Here is a 7444-nt window from a genome sequence, read left to right as displayed (position 1 = left end):
ACAGCTATCAAAACAAATTCATGTGGTTTATTTATTCACACAAAGCTTTAGGTGTTTAAATCAGCCATAAGTACCTTAAAAAAAAGATGGATAAGTGTACAGTTATTAGGTATGAATATCCCACCGGTCGCTCATTATTCTAGTCTATGCAGAGCTCTGCTGCAATTACTGAAATGTCAGGTTTTCTGGTTCAATACGCGCTGTTCTCGATAAATGATAATTGAGTATTTCTTTTTGTGGTTATACTTCCTTTATCACATTATTTCCATATATTCTAGTTGATCGAGGACTAAGTAGGGTGCGACAATTTTCGTATTAGCCTGCATGCTATGGTAGTTTTACAATAAACACTACACTTTGCTGGCATTTGCATGCTGATAATTAGAGAGGCCCTTCATTGCAACCAGCAATCATGCAACCTGAAAACTTTGTTTAACCAAAACCCACTTAGTTGTGAAGTTCGCGCAGTCTAACACGTGATATACAACTGGCTATGTTTTCTTACCAAAAGAAAATGGTTATTTGTCATACATCTTATATTAAAGACAATAACTTAGAGAAGATCAAAACTTCCGCAGACACTTGTAAGTGAAAAGTAGGAACGCAGCCAACGTTATAGCACTCGCACTCAAGTGATGTCACAGTGAAACACGGGTACAATACCTGCTGCAGTTGCAGATAGTGGGAACTACTTTCACCTTCCCTTGAGAATTCTTGTTTCGTTAGCATACTTTTAATGGCAGCCGCTTTCAGTGTCTCCATACATCATACAGCATCCTTATAGAGTTTCTCATACAATACAGTATTGCAGAACAGTACAGTATACAGTAAACAGAATTGCAGCTATGATTCACTCATTTTATTGTGTATCATATACGGCTAAGGCAGTTTCTAAACTCCGAGAACCTTTTCTCTACTTTTTCGCACGTAGGCATAGGCAAACTAATGACAAAAATAGTAGATTTCAAATCGAATATTCTTTAGATTTTCTCCCTCACTACTTAATTACTGGCTGCTGCTGTCGTGTTGACTAATATGCAACTTGGTCCACTCGATAAATGACACTGGCTACGTGTGCAGTGTTTTCTGCTGGGCGTTCAAAGTTTTCATACGGGATTGACTTTCGGGTATATGCTGACCAGCACTGGATACAGTGCAAAGACAAGCGGCCATGGGTGACAGGTGATGTACGCATGCAACGACCCGCTCTCCAACGCAAGCGCCCTTATGTGGCTACGACGTAATCAGCATTCATTTTGCCATCCGTGTACAGGGCTGACAAGATAGTTTATGTATATAGCGCGTCGTTATCGCTATATCATCTTCATTTATTTATCGCGTTTTTTCCACCCCATGCCATATCGGTCACTTTCCTGTAGTCATGCCATTATTATTCTGCCCACTTTATTTCTCGTGCAGCGGTCGACTCTGCATTAGCGTGCAGTCACTCGCAAGCCGTGAACACATGCAAATCTTGTCATGTCTTAGTCGTCAAGGCGCCGTTGACGGAGCATCTGGGTTAAATCGCGAATATTCTGTCGGTATTAGTCGCGAATATTCAGTCGGCATATTCATTCGGGTGCAGCGGTGGCATAGAGGTATTACACCCGCCTCGCGTGCAAGAGGTCCGTGGTTCGAATCCCGGTGCCGCGCAATTTTCCACCGGATTAAAAAAATACCCGGGTGTTGATAAAATTGCATAAATGGGCCTAGGGTGTGGCCTGATCCCGGTGGCCAGTACCGGTAACGCACTCCCTCACCAGTGCAGGATTGGCCACCCTGGTGCAGTACTTGGCCACAACCTCCTATAGACCGTTTCATCGGGCGAGGAGGAAAGTCTGGCAACACGCGCCTTTCCTCCTTTCTGGCTTGGGCGAAACGGCGTGGTTCGGCACGGTATGCATGTGCTGCTGCTTGGATGTGAACAGTTTATTGTTTTAGCGCATCCTGCAGAATATTGATGCGATGTCAGCTAACACCAGGTCATCGGGGAACCACTGCGTTATCTTCGGCTGTACGAATAATTATAGAAAGAGGAAGCTGTTGGCGGAACAAACGTGCGACGTGCATCAACAGCCACGGCGTGTTTGTGGTTGCGAACTCGTCAAGTTTCATCGTTTTCCTGCTGACCCAGAGCATCGGCGTTTGTGGATTGCGAGCGTCAACAGGAAGGACTTCCTACCGTCCGACAGTTCGTGGGTATGCTCGGTACATTTCGTTTCTGGCGAACGTAGCGACACGAACCCGACACCGATGAGGAGCCTCGGCTATGAGCGGAAGGTGTGTATGTACTACGTAACCTGCTGCTAGTCAAGCGAGAACGCTCCTTCTCGAAGAAATAGTCGCAAGTGACGCTCATATCTTGCGCAGGTCAAAGTCGGGCGACGACGAATAGTGAGAGGCGACTACGTGCCTACGAAGAGACGAAGGGTACGTGTCAAAATTATTTTACCGGTCTGTTAATGAGGAAGTGCTGCGCTTTGTTTTGAGCGCGATATCTTTGCAGGCGTGTGCAGCGCTCTCATGTAAAACAACTTTTTTGTCGCCGATGCTGCTATCGCGTGAGCTCTTTTGTTCAATACACTTTGATGACTTGACGTAAAAGAGCGTTAGAGCCGTTATTCTCTTTTTGGCAGCGCGTTTTGGTACCGTGTGATCTTGATGTTTGCGTTCGCCGATTTTTTTTTATCTTAGCTTCCTGGAGATGAAGTGGTGTCGGCACAGCCGGAGCCATGCGCACCCATTGATTATGTAAGTAATCTCATGTGCAACAGTGCACGCATGTGCACAAGTAATTTAATAACACCTACCATTGTGTATATTACATTAATTGGAACGTCGCAACGTTATGGAGGCACATTAATGAGCCCCAGGTGTTCAAAATTAATCTGGAGTCCCCTACTACGGCGTGCCTCATAATCATATTATTGTGTTGGTATGTAAAACTCCAGAAATCAATATTTTTTTAATTTATGCAGCTGGCACACGCCCATGCTGCAAGGAACAGCTTGTTTAGCAGTTGTGAAACATTTACTCTAGAAAAGCATTTATTTCACTTATGCTTTGACCTAAGGCCCAAAAGAAACAGTGATAAAGTAAACTTATTTTGTGGTCTCGCATTAGTAAACAAAAAACAAATGCACCTGTTTTTACACGTTATTGTGCAGCCTTCACTTTGTGGAATTGTACCCATTACATCACTCATGGAAGTTGCCATGACATTTGCCACCACAACAGGTGCCACAACAGGTGACTTAGAATAGGTACACCGTCACAGTGCAAAGCGTTATTTCATTACATTAAAAAAAATATTTGTGGGTTCCGACTCCTGTTTTTCATACAAACTTTCGCATACTCAAAATCGATCCTATTGCACTCAACACAATTTGACAGAGTCTATGAACAGCAGCGGGTAATTAATCCACAACAGACATGAATGAGGTTAGCTTTTTGAATTATCAGATATTTAGTCTTTTGAAGCGATAGAAAGTCGCTTAGCCTGGGCAATCCATTTAGCGTCTTTTTCATTGATTTTCTAAGGTTATGCCTGCTGCAAATTTATCCTGTTGGTGTCTTTACCTCAGAACACAGTAGGCTGTGGTTCAGAAATGCATAACATCAGTTTTTCCCTACCTTGCAAATGTAATAAGGTAACATAAAAATATCTGCGAATAATATTTTTTACTCTTGCCTAGGTTCTTTCAACCTCAACAATGTACCATTTTTGACATATCTGCTGCGTCTGCAGGTGCATTGAAGGTTATTCTTACTACCCAGCATGTCAGTAATTTTCTATTGTTTTCTGATACTGGTTTTGTATTGCGGTTTCACATCATGCTGCACCACAGCATGGATGCGGATGTGTAGGATGAAGTTGGTGCTGCAAAGCCCCATTTCGACATAAAAAGAGCAGTCAAAAGCAGACCCTTCATTGCTAATGCATCTCTTTTTATCTGCAGCCACAATTGGATGGTGTGTCGGATGAAAGTGTGGAACCTTCACTAGGTGACAATCAGGCAAGTCAACATGATACACCTTGAGTATAACACTTGGAGACAAAATGTTTCATACAAAGAAAGTGGATAAAAAGAAACACTGAGACAAAAAAGTGCACGTTCATGGGTGCTTGTCACATTTTAAACCTATTCTAAACGTTATGTCAATGCCTAGCCCCTCCCTTGCAGAGAGCTGCATCTACTTTCTGAATCTGGTACAGTAGTTGCACCTCAGCCGAACTTGCAGCAGCTTTGCTGGGAAAATGACACGTGGTGCACTGAGGTCTATGTACCAAGGTTATTTTCACAGTGGTAGCAATGTTCCCTAGGTTATTTTCGCAACGGTAGTAACAGTTATTGGTTATAAATGTCCTGGGTCAAAATGTGAAGGGATGGTAGTTTTGTTGAAGAGCCCACTTGTATGTTCGCAAAAAAAAGACACCAGTATAGAAATATTTGTTTTGTTTTTCACCTTTGGCAAGAAGGCTTCAGCAGCGTTCATATTTGTCTTGATTAGTTGTTTCAGACAGCAGCAATGCAGTGTAGCATATCACTTAATTGCATACACTTGAAACTGGTGTTGACAACACACTTCTGTTTCCAAAAGCAGCCAGATATACTATGTGAAGAGGTAGCAGTTAATTCTGCCTTGAACAACATTGTCATAACAGTATTATCTACTTGTAGGTGCCTAGAACTTTGCCTGGTGATGGTGCCATGTTATCACAAACAGATCCAGATGCATCACGTGAAGAGGTAATTATGAATTATATTATTAGCCTGGCAAGGGAAGAAGGGTTCGGGATTGCCAGTCAGCCTCTAGAGTCTGTGAAGGAGTGTTTACCTAGGTCAATCAATTACAGAAGACCCTAATCATGAGAAGGAAATTTACAGAAGAAATTAAAGATGGGTTGGAGCGCATACGGCAAACGTCAGATCCTGAGTGAAAGCTTAACATTATCGATGAAAAGAAAGGTGTGCAATCAGTGCATTTTACCAGCGCTAACATATGGGGCAGAAACTTGGAGACTGACACCGAAGCTTGAGAACAAGTTAAGAACCGTGCAAAGAGTGATATAACAAAGAATGTTAGGCATATTGTTAAGAGACAGAAAGAGCGGTGTGGATCAGAGAACAAACGGGGATAGCAGATATTCTAATTCACATTAAGAGAAAGAAATGGAGCTGCGCAGGTCACGTAATGTGTAGGTTAGATTGACCATTATGGTTACAGAATTGATGCCGAGAGAAGGGAAACGCAGTCGAGGACGGCAGATCTCTAGGTGGGGCGATGAAATTAGAAAATTTGCCGGCGCTACTTGGAATCGATTGATGCAGGGCAGCGTTAAACGGAGATCACAGGGACATAAAATAGGCTGCTGCTGTGAGAACATTCAGTTGTGGAGAAAGCAAATTTGAGTCTCAAGCTCAAGCATTTGAATCCAGCCTTACGCATGCTTTGCAACTAGTTGCTTCAAACTTTAAACGGCCCCTCACAATGCCCCACTGTAAATTTTGGTTATACACACTAAATTGTAGGTCACTGTCTCCCTAGGGAGCATCTTACCGAAATAATTTTTCAAATTGGTTCATTATTACAGTAGATGCAAGAACTTTAGATAGCCCGTTACCATGATGCCATGAGGCAAGTTTCACTGCCCGCGTAGACTCTTTCTGTACCTAGATTATCGTCTGCAAATGCCATTCCTTTACTGCCTTCTCTGATACCAGAGCCAAGGGACTGCGAAAGGTTTGTCACTAGCCCTGCTTCCTTCTTTTTTCCTGTGGGGCACACTCCTGGTGTCGCGTTCTGCATTTAACTTAGTGAAGTCACGCGGCACAATCTGCAACGTTGCACGCAATGCATCTTGCGTAGAGGCACCAGTGTGTTTCCTTGACTGCTGCGTGTATGCGGGGCAACCTCAAGAGGAAGGGCGTGCAGGTGTCTCTTTGAAGGTTCAGCTGTTTTCATGCCATGCAGCTGTCTAATACTTTGCAGGCATGATTTCCACCACAGGATCTACATGCTAGACTTGTTAGTTTGCAATGCCTAAACCTGGTGAGGGACCTTACTGTGATGATCATTTAAAGAAACGGGTAGTGCATTTCTTGCACTACCCTCTACTTGCCTCTATTATTCATTGTGAGTTCAAATTATTTTGCTTAGTCAGTTGGTCTTTCATAAAGCAAACTTCCGTCTTTCCTATATAGTGGTATATTTTTTTCTTGCATTCAGACTGTGTGTTAATCAGAACTGTAACTATTTCCAGGTGTGCAAAGTGGACGCAGCTACACAGTGGGAAGATATGGCAACTGCCCATCACACATATTCTGCACCTTTAAAGTTGGTAAATATCAGAGCACCACTTTTGGAAAAGATGACTGCAGCTGACCTACGATTCTACACAGGGGTATCGCCAGAGATATTTAACAAGCTCGCACTGTGCATTCAGAGGACACCTTTGCGGCCTTCACAACTTCACACAGAAGACCAGCTGCTTCTAACACTGATGCGCTTGAGGCTTGGCCTTCTTTACAGGGACCTAGCATCGAGATTTTGTATTGCACCATCCTCTGTGTGCAATATATTCAAGAATGTCCTCAAATCACTTAAAGAGATCATGAAATACGTCGTAATCTGGCTCCCGAGATCCCGTATTCAGAGCACTATGCCAAGTGTATTCATAGAAAATGGTTTTCAAACCACTACATGCATATTCGATTGTACAGAGGTTGCACTTGAAAGGCCAACCAAACAAAAGCCACGAGCCCAAACCTACAGTTCATACAAAGCTCATAATACTGTAAAGTTTCTTGTGGCAATTGCGCCAAATGGCCTTATTATGTACATTTCTCGTGCATTTGGTGGTCGTGCTTCGGATAAATTTATTGTCAGACAGAGTGGCGTCCAGGAATACCTTGTTCCTGGGGATGTGATAATGGCCGACAGGGGCTTCACTCTGGACCCCTACTTGGAAGCACAGGGAATCAAATTGAACATGCCAGCATTCACCAAAGGTGAGAAAAGCTGCCCCCATTCATTAACCTATTCTATTAAAGTAGGAAACACATGCTGTCTTTGTGCTACACCGTGCATGATTATCAAACATGCATGGTTCGCTATTGTACTTGTGGTTGCCTAATTCCAATGACAGCACTCTGTGATTACTCGGATGCTACATTGGGCTCTGTGCATAAATAATGGGGAGAGAATGTGCATTTATTGTTTGTCGGCGTGTTACATGAAATAAAGCGCTGACTTCCATATCACCATTGGAAACTGTCAAGCTCAAAAGTGAGATGCTCTGTAAACTGCATGAGCAAACGGCATGAGCAAGTGGTAAAGTGCCACATTGCAAGGCTTACAGATCCTAAATGCTGGTCGATTTGGTACTGTATACTGATGTAGAATGGTGTGATAAACAAGGAAGGAGAAAGAAACACATGAG

General features: G+C 43.1%; 1 long non-coding RNA gene across 1 annotated transcript; it reads left to right on the top strand.

Annotated features, from left to right (window-relative positions):
- Positions 1–1887: 1887 nt before the first annotated feature.
- On the top strand, positions 1888–4148 carry LOC129382609 (uncharacterized). The gene is made up of 3 exons (XR_011891315.1): positions 1888–2280; positions 2371–2430; positions 3960–4148. It is a non-coding gene; the product is annotated as an uncharacterized lncRNA (long non-coding RNA).
- The last annotated feature ends 3296 nt before the right edge of the window (positions 4149–7444 follow it).

Source organism: Dermacentor andersoni, unplaced genomic scaffold, assembly GCF_023375885.2.
Source record: "Dermacentor andersoni unplaced genomic scaffold, qqDerAnde1_hic_scaffold ctg00000039.1, whole genome shotgun sequence".
In the NCBI taxonomy this organism is placed as follows: Eukaryota; Metazoa; Arthropoda; class Arachnida; order Ixodida; family Ixodidae; genus Dermacentor; species Dermacentor andersoni.
This window is presented reverse-complemented; position numbering and strand designations above follow the sequence as displayed.